Here is a 20,150-nt window from a genome sequence, read left to right on the forward strand (position 1 = left end):
GGAGACCGCCCACACCCAGGGCTCTGCCTCCTCCTTCTCTCAGCAGTCCATAAGCCTAGCCTTTGCTGTCTCCACAAAGGAAGGAGTGTGTCTCACAACTCCATAACAAGACCCCTGTTACACCCAGAGAGAAGGCGTGGATTTTAAAATGCCAGACTCTCTAAGAGACCTCATTGGGCCAGTCAAGCTTAGATTCATAGGTCCTGCTCCCTCTGTGACTGTACCAGATACTTCCCTACCACATGTGGTTCCAGCTCAACTGTGAGCTGTACAGGAAGAAGGATGCTGCCTCTCTCATACATACTCTTTCCCAGAAGCTGACAGAGCATTTAGAACACATTTTCTAAAAAATAAAATAAATAAAATAAATAAAATAAAATAAAATAAAATAAAATAAAATAAAATAAATAATAAATGATTGGCTGTGATGTGGACATAAGGGATGGGACACAAAAACTACTCAATGCTTAAATAGCTCCCCGGAAGTCTGCCCACCTCCTTGATGGAAACAACAGCTGCCTTTTACTTGGTTGTGTATAATGTGTGACAAAGGTGCTAGGCTTTTGCTTATTTCCCACATTATCTCATTTAATATTCACATCTACCCTTTACGGTGTGCATTCCTATCCACATTTTTCTGATGAGTAAATTGAAAGGCAGATGAGGTCACATACTAGCAAGAGGCAGAGCCAGGTCTCCTACCCCAGACTAACCAACCCCAAAGCCCTCATCCTTTCAGATCATAGTCCTAAAGCAATTCTGTGGGTTAAAGCACAGGAGTCTCCCACCTGCCACTCTGGAGGGCAATTCAGCAGCCCTGTAGCTCCCCCTCCCACCTCAGCAGGAAGCCGTTTATCAGATTAACAACCCACCTGCTCCCACAGCAGAAAGCAGGGCTCTGAGGAAACAGAACTGGGCTTAGTTGGGCTCTCTGTGGGGACCAAGGACCCAGGAACATCTTGGGCCTTACAGCAGGGAAGCCACTTTGTGCTTTTTCCCTTCCAAGGAGGAGACTAGAATGTGTTCTATGACCTCATTGTTAGCATGAAGTAATAGGAAGAACACAGGATTTGAAGCCAGACAGATGTGGGTTTGAGTCCTGATAAGCTTTATGATCTTGGACAAGCCACTTTGACTCTCCATGTTTCAGTTCTTTCAGCTGAAGAAGAGCTTAATGCCACTTCCCTCATGGGATTGTCTTGGGCATTAAATGAGATGGCAGATCTAAGGAGCCCACAGCACAGCTGGCACCCAACAGAGCTGTCAAGCAAGAGCTCTCCTTTCCTCTCAACTGGATAGGGCAACCGTTAAGGGGCCCACTTGTCAGATGAGCAAACTGAGGTGCCAAGAGATTGAGTAGCCGACAGCTAGGAGCAGAGGTCATCTCCTAACTCACAAAATGACACTTTTTTCACTCTTTCTTTCTTTCTTTTCTTTCTTTTCTTCCTTCCTTCCTTCATTCCTTCTTTTCTTTCTTTCTCTTTCCTTCTTCCTTCATTTCTCTCTTTCTTTCTTTCTTTCTTTCTTGCTTGCTTGCTTGCTTTTGCTTGCTTGCTTCTCAAAAGCAAAAAGAGGTAATTCTCCCCAAATCTGTTTTGCCTTGAATATGTAGCTGTTTGGGTGCTCCTCCTCTTCTCCTTGCTTCCCTTCCCCAAATTCTTATCTCACCAGTCTCTTTACACACAAATCAGACTGATCATCATAAAGTAATAGAGAAGCTCACAGGCAGAAGGAGAGGTGAATACAATTCTCTCCACAAACAAGACAAACCCTCTCTGTTGATGCAAAATCATGACTCACTCAAAACCTTTTATGATGGCCAGATGCTGAGCACATCTAAATTGCTTCAAATTGCTTCTACAGTGTATATTAGTGGTGGGGAGGGGAACAACCAACATCTATATGTATTTATACATTTACCAGGAAATGTGTTTATATTGTTTTCCAATCAGGATTTACCACAAGCTAGGAGTTCCACCCCTAATGAATAGGCTAAACCCAGCCCATTGTCAACAGAGAAAAAGTTCACCTCAAACATAAAAGATTTTAAATCAAATTAGATGTTAGAAGAGCATGATTCTCAGCATTATTGGGCAGCCAGAGTTATCCGGCAGGGTGAGTGATGGTTGCTTCTGGGCTCAAACTTTATCCCAGAAGCCTTGGAAGCTAGGCAAGGGAGACTTCCAAGGAAGGAATGAATCTCTTTTTGACCTGCAGCTGTTCCACATTTAGGTTGTTGGAAATTCCTGTGTGGTCTGTAACCACTCAGAGCCCATCCTTGAGCTGACCCACAGCCAGGAACCTTGTACTAGCCCAAATCACTCTGGAGCCACAGCTTGGAACTTCTCCAAGACAACTTGGCCCCAGAGATCCGTGTGGACTCCCCATGCCCAAATGTTACATCCTTTAGACTTTACATCACTGTCCAAACTGTAAACCTTCTCATTTGTTCTCACATTCTCAACCCCATACTGTCCTATGTATCTTCTCCCAAACACTAGCTGCTCCTCTTTCCTGCAAATCCTCTATGCCCACTAGAATCCTTTATCCCAGGGCAAATCAATCCCCTTCATCCTACACCTCATCACATAAGGTTCTCTTCTCTTCTTGGACCCCCCTGAGACCTATTTATCCCTGACCACAAGCACCTTATACAGCCATCCTGAGGGATGATTTCTTGTTCTCTCATGTCTACATATCTACCTGGTTCAGCAGATGAAGCCAGGAGGTGGGATCAGAGTCCTCACATTCCTATGTGTTTCAAAACCAATACTCTCCTCCTGTGTAATTCCTTTGGGGTTCAAGCTATCTAACTACACCAACTTCCCTGAATTTCTCTGTCTCCCTACTCCTGCCATCCTCCTGGAGCAGGTCAGTGTGCAGGGGGAGAACCCTCCAATGCCAAATGTTACCTTCCTTGCATTGAATGATCCTCATCACCCTTCCACATCAATCACTCACTGCTACACCCACACTGTTCATCTCATCACTGCCAAACATGCCATTTTCAGACACTGCCTCCCAGCCATCTAGCTGTGCATCTATGTTTCAGTCTAAGACCACGAATCCCTTGATGCCTCTTATTTCTCCCAGTCTATCGTCCTCTATGCAGCCTTCTTTCCTTTCCAACCAGACTTAAACTGTTCTCTCTCCCACACCCTCCATGCCTGGCACTCCTATTCTTCTGCAGGCCCTCAATCCCCTGCACCATATTCCATTCAACTGCTCCTTCTCCTTTCTGCACTAGCAGCTGAGAGCTACAAAAGAAAACACATGCCCTCACCTCCTTACAAACATACTTGCATCAGAGACCACTGGTTGCTAATCCCAATATGTCTATTATCACCATTTTAGAATCTTGACTTGGAATAAAATCCTTATAGTCTTTAGAATTTTTATCTTAAATAAAAATATTTCCCAGCATCCCTTGGAACTAGACATAACCATATAATTCAGTTCTGGCCAACAGAGTGAGTAGAATTAGTGTGTGGCAGCTTCTAGGAAATTTATGATATACCTTCAATGTGTCCTTTGTCTCTTCTTCCCTTTTCTCCATCATCCTACTTGGCAGATGGATGTGATGCCTGGAGTTCATTTTAGACCATAATGATGAGGACCACATCTGAAGGATAGCAGAATATAAAAATAGAAGTAGATTGGGTTCCTGAGGACTATAGAGCCCAGATTGCGTACAAAAGACTTCTTAATGTAAGAGAGAAATAAATATTATTCTATGTAATCCACTGTTTTTTAGGTTTCTGTTATTCACAGCTGCTCATAGTGGAACAAACTCCCACTAACACAATGCCGTGAAGACACAACCAATTTTTCTTCTTATGTTTGGTCTGCTTCCTTTCCTAATATCCTCAGGCTCCAGGCCAACCCAGCCCTGTGCCCACAGACCCCAACACATTCAATTCCCACCCACTCCTCAATCTTACCATGTAACCTTACATTTTTTGGTAAGATGGCTGAAAATAAGATGAACATAAAAAATTATAACTTTATTTTATTGGCAAATATCAGCAAAGGAAATGAGGAAAGTATTACATTTAAGCAACCAAAATTATAACACATTTAGAGATCTATTTAGTAAGAAAGAAATGTATTGGAATGAAATAAATGTATTCCATTTATGCTACATTCTTGGGGAAGAAGACCTACTGGTTTAAAAAGTAGGTCTTTGAATTCCTCAAATTGATATGTATATTGAATTCTAACTAAAATCCAAACAATACTTGCAATGAAATTTCATAAAATTATCTTCAAATTCATATGAAAAATAAATGACTAAAAATAGAGAAGAAAATCATAAAAAGAAGAACAGTTAAAGAGTGTTGCCTTACAGAACATAGCATAAAGCCAAACAGAAATGGAAAATTGGCGAGTAAAACAAAATATAAAATCTATAATCAAGTCATATTTATGAAAAGTTAACACATAATACAGGTGGAAGTTCAATTTGGTGGGAAGAAAATGGACTATTTAATAAATGATATTGGCACAATTGGTTATACATATGGGAGAAAGTACAATGGACTCTAATCTTACGTATTGCACACAAAAAAATCCAAATGGATAAAAATGTAGAGAGCAAAACAGTGAAAAATAATATTGCAAGAAAACTTTGGAGACTATACTATAGACTAAGGATAGGGGAGACTTTCCTAACAAAGACTGGAAACTTGGAGGCTCTAAAAAAGATCAAAGATTTATTTCACTATAAACTTTACAACTTTTGTACCAAAAACAAAGGCCACAATGGAAATACGTGGGAAAATATTTGTAACACAAATCTTAAAAGTGGATTTTTATAAAAACTAGGTGAATATGGGAGCACCTGAGTAGCTCAGTTGGTTAAGAGTCTGATTCTTGATTTCAGCTCAGATCATGATCTCACAGTTTGTGGGATGGAACCCCACATTGGGCTTCATGCTGACAGCACAGAGCCTGCTTGGGATTCTCTCACCCTCTCTCTCTGTCCCTCCCCCACTTGCACCCTCTGTCTCTCTCTCAAAATAAATAAATAAACTTTTTTTACAAGTAGGTGAATATGATCCAAAGAGTATATTAAAATGACCCCGGGGAGCCTGGGTGGGTCAGTTGGTTAAGCATCCAACTTTGGCTCAGGTCATGATCTCGCAGTCTGTGAGTTCGAGCTCCGCATCGGGCTTTGTGCTGACAGCTCGGAGCCTGAATTCTGCTTCAGATTCTGTGTCTCCTTCTCTCTCTGCCTCTCTCTTTCTCTCTCTCTCTCTCAAAAATAAACAAACATTAAAAAAAAATTTTAATAACCCCAAGAGCACGTGTTTATGTGTGGATGGGTGTGTATGCAAAGACTGTGCTGGAGCTCCAAAGGGTCCTCCATGAATAGCACCCCTCTTTCTTGTCCAAAATCCTGATGAAGTGGAAAGTAAATAAAGAGTGAATATGGGAGCCAAAACGTTCTATTTTTAATGATAGATGCTAAGTTCCCTAGCCTGTATTCCCACAAGGCTGTCACCCCTTAAACCTTTCCTCTATTAAATTCTAGGTTGCTCACAGTGAAGCTGCATACCTCTATCCTTCTTCATTCAGTCTCTAGAAAAGAAGGTGGCTCTTCTGGTAACTCTTAATGCCTCTGGTTTCTCCTTGGTTCATTGTTTCTGAGTCTATGCCCATACCTGAACCAATCACAGTTAACAAGTAGAATGAGACATGAGAATTAATTGGCTTAAACAACTAGACTTTTGCCTGGAGCTGGAAAAAAGGGTATCAGTCATACTAACTAGGAGACTATGAGATGAATGAATTTCCCAAATGGGGAGTCCAACAACTTCCTGCAAGAAAAGAGGGAAAACAGAAGTGTAGAATTAACCAGCAAATGTGCCCCCTACCCAACCTTGGAGTGTGAGATCCCCAGTCTTGAAGAGTCACGTAACAGGCAAGCTGAGACTGAAGGAACAAAAAGGAGTTAGCAGTGAAAATAAGAGGTAGAAGGCATTCCAGTCAGCAAATAGCATGTATAAAGCTCTGGAGGTAAGAGATACAGGACACACACAAGAACCACTAGTATTTCAGTATGCCTAAAGGACAGACCTGGCATCCCTTCCCTCAAAAACCAAACAATACTGAGGTCGCATCAGTAAACATTTGTGGACTGCAGGACTAGCATTCCCTGTGATTCAGCCTCACCCCTGGACACAGCTCCTTACTCCAATAGTACCTTAGCCCCCCATCCCTGTTCTGCAGTGCCCTCCTCAGTCTCAAGGAACCCACAACAGCCAAGAAGGACCTGGGCCCCAGGCTGCTAAGCCTCCAGAGATGATATGCCCCATAGGTGTACTCTGGTTACCAGATCCCAAAACGACACAGCAACTAGGGCCGATGAAGGGCTAGGAGAAGACCAAGGGTAGTTACAGTTGCCGGAGAGAAATTTGCAGGAAGTTCAGCTGAGTAAGACTTTCCAAAGCCTTGGTTGGCCTCCTCCAGAACCCTGAAAGACTCAATTCCTCCAACATAAACTCTGAAGCCATGGCCTCCCTTTCAAGGCATATGGAAGTGAAAAGACCCACAGTGTCTAAAAATCTACATGCTGGGTTTGTCACTATCTCCCTAGAAGCTAAAGGCCTCTGTTCAGAGGCTCCAAGACACAGACCTTTTCCAAGTACCCGTGAAGGGTCTAGGGAAATGGCTGGTGTTAACCATACCGAACCCACCAGGTCACCAATGTGCACAGTGTGTAAGAACTTGGACTTTGCACTCACACAGAATTGGATTTGAATTGGCTCGCTACTTGGCTCTACGACTCACTTGGTGACTTTGGGCAAGGTACTTTACATCTTGATCCTCAATTTTCTCATTTGTAAAGTGGAGATGGTAGTGTTGATATGAGCATATATGAGATGCTAACTGTGAATATTTTTCATAAATATCAGTCCCTTTCCTTCCCTTGATGCCACCAGGCTCCTTTCCCCACTTTTGGATACTTTCTCTTTTTCTTCAGACTCTATTTTGTCTCCCATTCTTGCTGCGAACAGACGGTCAGGAAGCTTCATAGTCCTGTCTGCTTGAAACAACTGCCTCCCAACCCAAGGCACTTGCACTTCAGGAGACACAGGCAGTAATAACAGTCACAATCATTCAGTCATGTGAACTGAACACTGCCCGGTTTTATGTCAAGTGTGGGGGAATGCCATGGAGAATAAGGCATAGACTATTCCTCAAGAAACTCTATCCCAGTGGGAGAAAGCAACACAGAAGAGTTTATAATAATGCAGCACAATAACTTAGGTAAAAGGGGACATACCTACTGAGTCTGGGAGCATAAAGGAAGAGATGATACATGAGATAAATCTTAAAAGTATCAGTAGGTGTCAGCTGAAAGAGGGAAGATGAGGAAAGAGAAGAGAAAACATGAGAAAATTAAGGAAAGGACATAGAGCCTGGAATGTGCAAGGAAATGGGAATTTCTGGATTTCTGGAAAATAAAGTGGCATACAGCCTACAGTAGGTGCCTAGTTATGTTTGGATAAGCGTAGAAAAAAAGTCTGATGGGAAATACTCCAAACTGTTTACCCACAATGAGGTTGGAAATATGGGAGACGGGAGTCTTTCAGTTTTTACTTTATATCCCACTAACTACACTGTCTCAAATTGTCACAAGTGTGTGTCAGTTTTATGATTTAAAAATACACCTTTTTGAAAATGCAAAAACAGTTAATTTTGGTTACAATACATAGAACAACTTAGAGTGGGGCAAGTCTAAAGCAGAACAACCAGTTACAAGGCTACTATAGGTGATGAAGTTCTAAACCAGAGAAGTTGCTATGGGGATGGGGAGAAGGAGAAGTCAAGGGTGTCAAGCCTGTAGAGTTTTGTAGGTAGTGGTACTTTTACTGAGACAGAGACTATGAGGGAAACAGATCTGGATTAGGAGAGCATATGAAGTAGAGGCAGTGAGAGCAGTTTTGTCCATGTGACCACTGAGGTACCCAGGGAATATCCAAGTGGTACTGCCCAGCTGGTAACTTGAATGTATCGTCTGACATTTGGAGAGAGAGCTAGGAGATATGAATTTGAAAAGTACCAGCATGTAAATCACAAAAATCCATGAGGATAGATTATATCTGTCTATCCCCAGGAAGAGTATGGCAAGGGAGAAAAAGAGAGGGTCCAGGAACACACCAGCCTTAAAATCAGGTGGAAAAAGAACTCATGAAGGTGTCATGGAAGAAACAGCCAGGGGGCACCTGGATGGCTCAGTCAGTTATGAGTCTGGCACAGGTCATGATCTCATGGTTTATGATTTCAAGCCCCACGTCTGGCTCTGTGCTCAGCGAGGGGCCTGCTTGGGCCTCTGCCCCTCCCCTGCTCGTGCTCACTCACTCTTTCCTTCAAAATAAATAAATAAACTTAAGAAAAAGAATAAGAAGAAGGAATAGCTAGAGGAGTAGGAAGAAAACCAAGAGGTCAAAGTGCATTGGAGGAAAAAGTTTTGAAGAGGGAATGAATAACTGTGTCAAATGCTTCTGAGAGGTCAAGGAATTAAGGATTCAAAAGTGACCTTGACATGCCCATCAAGATGTCTGGGTTTCCTGCAAGGTGATCTTAGGTGGGAGAGGTAGGCAATGGAGCCTCCACCCTGCTTATGGCTGTGTCTGAGCCAACATTTACCCTTTGCTTTCTAGTCTCAATGGTGCAGGACCCAAATCTTGTCACTATACTCTCATCCAGGCTGGGTACATTCTGAGTTCTAGAAAGTCTCTTCAGATAGAAAGGGCTACAAACCACCAGTGCAACAAACATACTACACTCTCTCTTTGGCCCTGAACAAGCCACACTTCTTCAGAGGGCCTCAGTTTTCCCATCAATAATTTAGAGGGTCAGAGGGAATCATTTTTTTTCCAACGTTTATTTATTTTTGGGACAGAGAGAGACAGAGCATGAACGGGGGAGGGGCAGAGAGAGAGGGAGACACAGAATCGGAAACAGGCTCCAGGCTCCGAGCCATCAGCCCAGAGCCCGACGCGGGGCTCGAACTCCCGGACCGCGAGATCGTGACCTGGCTGAAGTCGGACTCTTAACCGACTGCGCCACCCAGGCGCCCCCAGAGGGAATCATTTTTAAGGGCCCCTTTCAACCTGCATATTCCATGATCCAATAAACCACACGAAGAGACAGATTCCTATCTAGCCTTTTCTGAGCAGGGGACACCTTAAAATCTGATGCAAAAAGCTTGCTCAGAGGTCATAGGCTCTGTGTTGATTAGCCATAGGTAAGAAAGCACAAGGCCTGCTTGAGAGACTCCCTCAGTCTGCATTCAGGTGCAGGACCTATAGTTAACTAGATTTCAAACACAGTGAAGAAAGGATATCACACTGAATAGATGTTTGACTTCAGAGAAAGCCCTGCTCTTTAAGCCCCTCTTTGGTGCCACTGTACAATGAGAGACAGCATAAGACTGGTGACTAAGCCCAGCTTCAGATCCCCACTTATGAGCTGTGTGACCTCAGGCAAGTTATCTAGCCTTTCTGTGTATTGGTTTTCTCTGCCACTAAATGGGGATAATAATAGTACCTACTTCATAAAATTGATATGATGATTAAATAAGTCAATATTTATAAAGCACGTAGAACAGCCCATGACACATAATACATGTGATTGTTAAGTAACATAATAACAGTACACACATACATGCATATGCTGATTGACTCTACATCTCTGCTTTGTCTTCCAGGATAGCCACTTCATCTTCTATACACAGCCCTCAGACAGTTCCAGGCACCCCTTCACACTAGCAAAATGGATAAAAAATTCTACCTTAGGTCTTTACACTTTATCATGAAGAGGAATAGAAGCGTGTCTCTTCCAATAGGTGTCACAGAACCTAAAGTTTTTTCTTAAAAAAAAAAAAAGATTTCCTGTTTGCTGTAATTGGGTAATGTGGCCAGTTTAGACCTACCCCTTCAGGTAGGATTAGGTCAGTCCCACTCAAACCCATGGTTCAAGACTGAGGCAGTGGACAGGTCCCCAGAGGAAGATCAGAGTATGATTTGACCATGGGATGAAGATTTTTTTTTTAATGTTTATGTATTTTGAGAGAGTGTGTGTGTGTAAGCACATAAGCAGGGGAGGGGAAGAGAGAGAGGGAGAGAGAGAGAATCCCAAAGAGGCTCCACACCCAGCACAGAGCTTGATGATGGGCTCAATGTCATGGCTGTGAGATCATGACCTGAGCCAAAATCAAGAGTTAGATGCTTAACCAACTGAGCCACCCTAAGGGATGCAGATATTCACTATAGTTTCTACTAGATGACAAGCACCAGGCTACACATTGGGAATATAATCCTCAAAGTCACAATTCCTGCCCTCCAGGAGCTTACAGCCTAGAAAAAAACCATTATAACACAGCACAAGGAGAGAAGCACAAACATGACAGCATAGAGGAAGGTCACCCTAGTTGGCCAGGCCAGGGGGCAAAGAGGTATAAAAGAGTGGGAGTGGAAGCTGTCATGGAGCTTCCTGAAGGAGGTGAATCTTGAAAGAGAAGTAAAGCTTTATCAAGTGAGGAAGGGGGAAATGAATCTCCAAGCACAGAGCATCACATGATCAGAGGCATAGAAAATGCAAGCAATTCAGAATGACTGGAACATAAAGTACATGTAGGGCTGGGGAGAGGGGGCAGCAGTTAGGGAAGAGTGGGGTGATGTGAGATGGAGAGGCCAGCAGACCCCAACTCAGGTCAGATTTGTGTTGAGATCTATGTAGCAATGGCATGAATGCAATAGTTGAAAATCTGAGGTAAGTAGAGAATAAGAAAAATATCATGCAGAACAAAAGGAACCAGGAAAGAGTCTGAAAATGAGTTACCAGGGAGGTAGAAGCACTCAAGTAAAATAGAAAGAAAAAAACATTTTTAAAAGGAAAAGACTGAAAGTGGCAGCTGTTGCAAAGAGATGAGGCAGGACAGGACCTGAAAAGACTTGTGATTAGTAATTGATGTTGAACTTGCCCTCTGACAGGGCAGCTTTAGTGATGGTGGACAAGCCAGGATTGCTTAGAATTCAGTAAACAGGAGTTTAAAGTGGAAGAGATGATAGTTGGCTACTCTATCAAACACTTATATTTTATGATAAAATATGTATTCAAATACTTAAAATATGCATTCAGGAAGTTCCCTTCATAAATCTGTACTAACAAAAATAATCAGGACTATGTGCAAAGATTTATTTACAAAGGCTGTACTGTTATGTTAATTATAGCAAATAATTGTAAATAATCCTATGATTATGACTTAAAATGGCTAAATAAATTACCAAGCATCCATACAATGGAAATTGTAATGCAATGATTAAAAATCATGGTTAGAAAAACACTGACACAGGAAAAATATCAAGTTACAAAAGAGAACATCCAGAATGCCCTCAAAGTCTAAGTAAGTCTCAAAGTCTTAGAAATAAGATTGGAAGGATATAAACCAAAATGTTTACATTGGTGGTTACTTCTAGAAGTGTGACTATGGGTGTCTGAAACATGTTTGATTATTTGTACTTCCCAATTTTCTACTACTATGTTACTTTTGTGATGAGAAAAAAAAATTAAGGGCTTGCCAGTGATGAAAAAAGAATGGGATTAACTTCAAGAGAAATACGGTTGGGTTTCTTATAGGTTGAGGAAGACTGGAGTCTGTTTATGTGTGAAGGGAAAAGAAGAGGAAAAATGGAAGCTAGGAGAGAGGGAGTAAATGCAAAAGTCAGGCTCTGAGAGATAAAGGGGAACCTGGGGATGAGGGCTCCAGGGAGACAGGTGAAGATGGCAGAGGACAGAAAGGCAGTGGGAAAGAGACCTGATCACGGATGCATGATCACCTGCCTCTCGGTGTGGAGAGTAGGGAGATTAAAGCGATGGAGGAGAGTGGAAAAGGCTTACAACAGCTGCTGTGGGGAATTAGGAAGTCAATTAGCAATAAGTGAAGGGATTGTAGAGAGGCTCCAAGGGAGGGCCCAGCTGCCACTGAGGAGCAGGACTTGATCCCACCGCCAGTTAATATATTAGCTGCAGCCAAAGAGAAAATGTGTGGTCTGAATCCAACCAATGTCCAACGAATATCCAGAAAATGTGACCCAGAATAACTGCCACACTAAGGACCATATTAATGTATTAACTAATTTAAGCCCTGCCTCTTCCAGTTTGATCTCAGGCAGTTGTATATCTTCACTGTAACCATTATTTTAAAAAATAAAAAAAGGAGGTGGGCAAAGGTAGTAAAATGAAAAGGGATTTAGGGAAATTACACTTTATCAGGCAAAATGATGAAGTGTTAATGATTTCTTAGATAGGACACCAAAAGCACAAACAACAAAAGAAAAAATAGATAAAATAGACTTCTTCAAAATTAAAACTTTTGTGCATCAAAGGACACTATCCATAGAAAGAAAAGGCACATTTCTCTACAAAATGGAAAAAATATTTGCAAATCATATCTCTGATAAGGAATTGATAACATACAAAACCTCTTACAACTCAACAAAAATAACCCAGTCACAAAGTGGGCAAATGACTTGAATAGCTATTTCTCCAAAGAATATATACTAATGGCCAGTAGAAAAGGTGCTCAATATCACTAATCACTAGGAAAATGTAAATCAAAACCACAATGAGATACCACTTCACACTCATTAGGATAAAGATTATTTCTGGAGCGCCTGAGTGGTTCAGTTGGTTAAGTGTCTGACTTCGGCTCAGGTCATGATCTGGCAGTTCCTGAGTTTAAGCCCTGCTTTGAGTTCTGTGCTGACAGCTCAGAGCCTAGAGTGTGTTTGATATTCTGTGTCTCCCTCTCTCACTGCCCCTCCCCAGCTCACACTCTGTCTCTCTCTCTCTCTCTCTCTCTCTCTCTCTCTCTCAAAAATAAAATAAACATTAAAAAAAAAAAGATACTCTGTTAACCTAAACAAGGAAGTAAGTTGAGGCAAACTCAAATTATCAGAAATTTGAGTTTATTTGGGAATAGCAGAGGAAACCACAATTTGAGAAGCATGCTATAGCAAGCTACAGGTGAGTCCTTTGAGGGTTTGGGGCAGGCTGTATTTATGAGCAAGGAGCGCAAAGAGGGGGAAGTCCAGCCAGAGTCCAAGCAGCAAGTTCATTGGCTTGGGGATGGGGAGAGATTCTTGGTGGATGTTCATTAGTCAGGAGAGAAGTCTTGATCTTCTGTAAATCAGGCATTTACAAGAAATCAGTCTCTCAGTTAAATTCTATTCTTCTGAGGAAGGATGCATGAGAGTCTCCATTTCTTATGCTCCATTTCAATTTTATGTATGTATGTATGTATGTATGTATGTTTATTTTTGAGAGAGAGACAGAGTGCAAGCAGGGGAGGGGCAGAAAGAGAGGGAGACACATAATCCAAAGAAGGCTCCAGGCTCTGAGCTGTCAGCACAGAGCCCGATGCAGGGCTCGAACCATGAGATCATGACCTGAGCTGAAGTTAGACGCTTGACCAACTGAGCCACCCAGGTATCCTTCCTCCAGTTCAATTTTAGATTGAAATCCTCTCACAACTCCATTAACACATTATTTATTTAGCCATCTCCTCATTGATGCACATCTAAATTGCCTACAATTTTTGTGCAATTACAAAATTTAAGTAAAATCCCTTGAATATTTATCCTGGTAAGTTCCTGTAACTATTTCTGCAGGAAAAATACCTAAAAGTGAAATTGCTGAATCATGTCATAGACTTTTAATTTATGCTACTTAATCATGTTTTATAATCCACGTGGGCCAACCTAAATCTTTCTTGGAACAAGGTATAAACATAGGATGGGGATTTTACTTGCCATAGACACAAAACTGAAAGAGGGAACTTTATGCCTGTTTAGAAAGCCCACATAACTGCAAGTGAGTGGGTCAGAAATGTTTGGTGGAGGCAGGACAGATTGATAGATTTTACTCTGTGTTCTTCACTCTCCTTTTTACCTTTATTCTTATTTAGACAATAGCAAACCATTTTGGATAACTGCCTATGGCTTGTACCAACAAATAGAAGGAAGACATTCCAACAGATGAGGCTGCCCAGCAAGAGAACTCGGATCTCCTGAGATAGCTCCCCATCACTGAAATTGTTCAAGCTCAGGTGAAATGGTCCAAAAGACAGGCCATACAGTGTGGTAGTTGAGAAAGCACAGACCCTGGAGTCAGGATGCTTGGATTTGAATCCTGGTTCTGATATTTAGCTGGGAGATCTTTTCCTTTTTTTCCTTTTCTTTTCTTTCTTTCTTTTTTTTTTTTTTTTAAGCTGGGAGATCTTGAGCAAGTTAATTACCCTTTTGTGCCTCAGTTTCTTTGGTAGTAAAATAGGAATAACGGTACCTACCTTACAGATTGTTATGCATCGCTTGTTCTCTCCATGTTTAAAAATACCTTTCAAAAGAAACATAGAGGAAGTCAGCTTTCTAAGATTAAATGCCTTGTAGCAGTTTTAAAAAATCCCCATAGAAGTTAAATCCAAAATGAGGTTGGGAGAGGGAAGAAGACCTAAGGATAAGACACTGATCAAGAATTCTGGCTCCCAATCCCCAGCAGTAGGTGAATTCTAGTTGTTTGGGGAGCAGCATCTTAACAAGGAAATTAATAAACACAGGAATTAGAAAGACTATTATGAGAGAGAATTCAAAGTACTTTTAGGAAATTCTCTGGAGGGAAGTAGAAAGGCATGCATCATATCACACCATGGTGAAATGAAAAGAAAACCGGATGGCAGTCAGGGACCGAGGTTTTCGTTCTAAATCTGACATTGTGCCACCTTGGCCAACTGACTTCACCTGTCTGAGCCTCATTTTCCTTTAAACAAAATCATCTCTCCATACTTTACTCTCATCAACTCTCAAGATCTTTGACTCTAGCAATCAGTACTCAAGTTGAAAAGATTTGATGGTCTGGGGCCTCACACTGAGACAAATGAAAGTCTGTAGAATGCCAAACCCCCCCATCAAGAAGGCAAATCAAGAGAATCCTATGGGGTGCCTGGGTGGCTCAGTCAGTTGAGTGTCTGACTTTGGCTCTGGGCATGATCTCACAGATAGTGAGTTTGGGCCCTGTGTCAGGCTCTGTGCTGAAAGCTCAGAGCCTGGGGCCTGCTTTGGATTCTGTGTCTCCCTCTCTCTCTCTCTACCCCTTCCCCACTCATGCTCTGTCTCTCTCTCTCTCTCTCTCAAAAATAAATAAACATTTAAAAATAAAAAAAATAAAAAAATAATAAAAAACAAGAGAGAACCTTAGAGGGCTGATGTGGAATTGGTTGCCCACTGAGGACTCTGTTCTCTAGGGAACAATTTGGCTTAGTTGTCTCTTTCAAAGTTATAGAACCAGACTTCCAGAACCAGAAACCACCCGTTCTCACCTTCTCATTCTGCAGTTAAGAAGAGGCTCAGAAAAGTTAAGTTACTTGGCATAGGTCATGCAGAAGGACATGGCAGAGCCAGGAATAGACATCAACCATCTTGATAGATCAGTTTTTCCTACTACCCTTGCTGTCTGGAAATGTGGGAGCCCAGGGCCTAGCACACAGCAAGTGATCACTTATATTTGGTTTTTAGTTGAACAGCATCCTGGACACAAGCAGGGCTGGTGGCTACAGTAATCAAAGGAGACACTGGTTTCAGGTGCAGAATTAAAGGGGAGGGGTCAAAAACCTCAATACTCAAAACAATATTTTAATGCACTATTTAAAAATTAAAAGTCAATGAACAAAATACAAAATATAAAAACTTTAAAATAAAGACAGAATCCGAACGTGCATTTGTACAACAGTGCCTCACCTATCTTGTCCTAATCCCGACCCTGACTCCAATAAAATTTTGCTTACAAAAAAAAAAGGTTGACAAGCCACAGCCATAGTTTGCAGATTCATTTAAAATATTGCATTAAAACATTATGTATCCTGATTCCTGAACTTTTTGATGCCCCCTTAAATTTCATGCCTAAGGCAAGTGCCGCACTTTTTTCACCCTAGTACAGCCTAGGCAACACAAGGAATGTCTGGCACCCAGGGCATGCTCTACCTAAAATCCAAGGTTTCCTAACCTTGGTTCCATGCCCCACCCCCCTCCATGGGAGTAGATTCTAGGGATCCATGAATCTCCTCAGGTTATAGGCAAAGTACTGTGTTCACAGGTCTTTTCCTGGGAAAATAAAAGGTCCTTAGTCTTCATAGTTTCAAAAGGACTCCAAAAAGGCTAAGAACCCTGACACAGAATGAGGCAGGAAGTTTCCTTCTTATACAAAACCACCCCACCTGCCACTTTCCTGTGTTTTCATCTCTCTTTATTATTCTCCCTACATAAAATGTACATCTATAAGAAAAAGCTAATATGTTCATTCTCACACAAGTGCAAAAGAGAGGATAAGACACAAAGCCCTGAGCAATGTTTATTCACTGTAGCTCAAAAGCCTTGGGCCAATATTAAGAGCCTCTCAAGGAAGCAATTTAAGTAATAGGTAAATGCTTCAGGGGTACATCTCCCTGGCCCTCCACCTCAAATCACAAGTCTGAGAGACTTCCGTAACCCTTCCCAGGTGTTTCTCATCCACAACCAACATCCTTTCAACAAGACAAGTCATGAGGAGTAAGGAAAAACAGCACTGGCTAAAAATGAAAGGATCTCTGCGAAGCCAGCAGCCCAGCAATCCTGTAAAAACCCTTCACCAGGCTTCGCTTGGAGGAGAATTTCCTAGACAGGCCTCAGAAAGTCTCAGACACCAAGTACGCAAGACCGGAAGCGTGGGGGCGGGGACCCGCGCAGGGACTCACGGGGAGGAAGTAGATCACCCAAGAGACCAGCCGGCCCTGATTGAAGGTTGATAAATGGTTGCCTGTTTCACGCTACCTCTGTTAACTGCAATCGAAGTGGCAAATATTTACCTTGGAATCCGACTGACTGAAAATATTTGGTTGGAGCCAGATGCGTCGCGTGTCTGTCCCTGAAATATTAGCCAAAGGAGTGATTTAAGAAAATAAAATGGTGGGTGGGGTGCCTGCCTGGCTGAGCTGTTTACTTTCCTTCTGCAGAGCGTGTGGAGCGTCTAACAATCCCGTAGGGAATGTGAACAGCTGGGAAGCAGGCCAGACTGGGGGAGAGAGAGAGGGTCTGTTTTGCTTTGGGCAGATAGTTTTACATAAATCAGAGATGTGGAAATATACATCTTAAGGCTCTTGGTAATGCTCTCAAAACAATTTACCTAGGAGAAGTAAACTGTGAAGTGGTTGTGTTAACATCTTTAGTTCTAAAGCACGTCTAAAATAAGGGCACTAGTTACTTGGGAACGGCAACTCCTTTTAGAAATGCTACTGCTTTCTAAGCAGCTTATCTGTCCTGAGGTGTGGGCGAGACAATTCATATAGCTTAGGGTTGAACAAGATGCTTACTATGCACCTGGCACTGCAGTCAGCTTTATTGGCCCGTTGTCTAGCAATTCTCAGAACCAGAAGAAACCTGGGATGAGTTACCATTAGCTAGCTCCATTTTCCAGGTGAGAATCAGGTTCAATCAGAAATGTTGCATGAGTTATCCAAGACCTCAGGACTCATTAGTTGACAGAGCTGGGATTGGAACCCAGACAATCTGACACCTCCACTCTTTGCCTTCCCTTGAGTGCACCAGTTATTGTGAGATGCATCTCTGGCCTGTAATTCTACAGGGGAGGGGAATGAGATTCATGCTGCTGATTGGGGAGGTTTTACCTGTCTGTGGCCAACAGTAACCTCTGGGAAATGCTGCTTGTGAGAAAAGTAGAACTAAAAATAAATGTTAACAAAAATAAACTACCAGTAAAATACTTTTTAAAAAAGAAGTCAATATTTTATCTCTTCTTCAAATGTAAAGAGAATACAAAGTATATGGGGGTGTGGACTCAAGTAATAGAATCTTTGTCTCCCCCAAGGGCAGAAACAAAGAGTCAGAGGAGGCAAACTGAGTACCTGATACCCATTACAGACTGTGCCCACTTTCTCCAACCTTCCTTAACCTAATCTTAATCTAGAATCTGTGTCTAAAGATAAGACATTTTAAAGAGGTTACGTTAATCAAATTGTTACTTTGAGAACAACTAATTGTTTTTAATTGAACTAATTTTTTTTCTAGATTGGATTCTGTGTGTTAACAGAAGCCATTTATTAAAATATAATTCCCCATTTCCCAGTCACTTAGCCTAGAAGCCTTCAAATTATCTTAGTCTCTGCCTCACCTTTGCTACACCTAACCCTATCTCTCACCCTAACCCTACAAATGACCCGCACTCACCCATGGGGGTTTCAGTGGCTCCTTCTTCATTGAGGTGACCACCTGGCTCTAGCCTGGCATTCTAGGCACTCCTTGATCTGTCCCAGCCTAACTGGAAGCTCAGTTGTGGGATCCAAGAGAGCTTGAAATCTAATTCCATCCCCACTACTGAATAACTGAGGGTACTTCCCTTCTCTGTCTGCCTTAGTGCCTTCGTCCATAAAATGAAGGTGTTGGGATAAATGATTCACTGGTCCTTATAATTGGAACATTCTTTGCATCTGCCCCTTAAGCTTTCTTTCCTGTGTCTTTCCTTCATGCACCATGTGCTTTAGCCCCAATAGACCCAGGAACCAGCACAAGCCCTGCACATTCCTATTTCTGCCTTTCTGCCTTCATCTGGAATGTCCCTCCTCCTTTATTTCCAGATGACCAAATCCTATTAAAGACTCACATATAATGCCAACAACCTCAGGAAGCTTCCTTGATTCAGTCTAGGAATTACATAACCTAGTAGCTTTTGAGCCTAGTATCTTTTAACCTAGTATCTCGTTTTGAGCACAGAACCATGTTTGGATTGTTCATATATTTTCAGGGTCCAGGTCACCTTTGTATCCTCCCCAGTGCCAGGCTAAAAGAAGACACTTAGTTAAAGAGCAGCTGGTAATAAATGGGAACGAAATGTTAGTTGATATTAACTACTAGAAAGTAGAAAATACCTATTAAATGTGAGCTATTGTTTTTAATCCAGTGATAATTATAGATGTTTATAGAGTAGAATGAATGAAATAAATTGCAAGACAAAAAAAACTATGAAAATATGTCAAGTTTTGTTAGGCTGGGTCTAAAGACATAAAGTAAAAGGACATACACTACTTAGTAACATCCAGAAAACTGAGGCAATATTTGGGGTCAACTTTTCTAGTTGTATGCAGGTAGACATGTTTAAAATTTAAAGAACCATAGAAACCTTAAACTTAAACAGGTAGTCTATAAGAGATTTTAATCTCAACACTGAAATTCTCAATTCTTTCTGTTGCAATAAACATCTTAACATATTGAGTACTTTTTAAAAATTTAAACTCTAAAATAGAAAAGTAACCTGATTTATTTATCAATTTAACCAAAAATAATATATAAATAAATTTCAGATTTAGTGCTCAAATATCACAGTGAGCTACCTCAAGTATTTAAAAAAATTTTATTTTTATTTTTATTTTTTTAATTTTTTTTAACGTTTATTTATTTTTGAGACAGAGAGAGACAGAGCATGAATGGGGAGGGTCAGAGAGAGGGAGACACAGAATCTGACACAGGCTCCAGGCTCTGAACTGGCAGCACAGAGCCCGACGTGGGGCTCGAACTCATGGACCACGAGATCATGACCTGAGCCGAAGTCGGCCGCTTAACCGACTGAGCCACCCTGGCGCCCCCCCCAAAAATTTTTTTTATGTTTATTTATTTCTGAGACAGAGAGAGACAGAGCATGAGTGGGGGAGGGGCAGAGAAAGAGGGAGAGAGAATCAGAAGCAGGCTCCAGGCTCTGAGCTATCAGCACAGAGCCCAATGCAGGGCTTGAACTCACAAACCGTGAGATCATGACCTGAGCCAAAGTCGGTCGCTCAACCGACTGAGCCACCCAGGCAGCCCTCAAGTATTTTAATATATAAATGCCTACATGTACAACATGTCCTGTTGAGAACACAACCATTACAAATGATTGGAGGCAATAAGCTGCTATTGCAGGCTGTAGGAAAAAATCTGCAGCTGTGGAAAGAAAAGGTCTCTGTCTTGAGTAAAAAGCATTTGACCATGAACGCAAATGGGTATCAAAACCTTACTTTGGCTAATGAGAGAGTACAACGTCAAGAACAGGGAGGCAGGGAA

The 20,150-nt window shown here is 41.8% G+C and overlaps 1 long non-coding RNA gene across 1 annotated transcript; it reads right to left on the reverse strand.

The window, feature by feature from the left end:
- Positions 1-3,517: 3,517 nt before the first annotated feature.
- LOC121018612 (uncharacterized) lies at positions 3,518-16,728 on the reverse strand. Its single transcript, XR_005785248.1, has 3 exons — positions 16,628-16,728; positions 14,360-14,406; positions 3,518-3,622 (listed from the first exon to the last, which is right to left on the reverse strand). It is a non-coding gene; the product is annotated as an uncharacterized LOC121018612 (long non-coding RNA).
- Between the last annotated feature and the right edge of the window lie 3,422 nt (positions 16,729-20,150).

The sequence above is a fragment of the Herpailurus yagouaroundi genome, unplaced genomic scaffold, assembly GCF_014898765.1.
Source record: "Herpailurus yagouaroundi ecotype Mexico unplaced genomic scaffold, PumYag 77, whole genome shotgun sequence".
Taxonomy (NCBI): domain Eukaryota; kingdom Metazoa; phylum Chordata; class Mammalia; order Carnivora; family Felidae; genus Herpailurus; species Herpailurus yagouaroundi.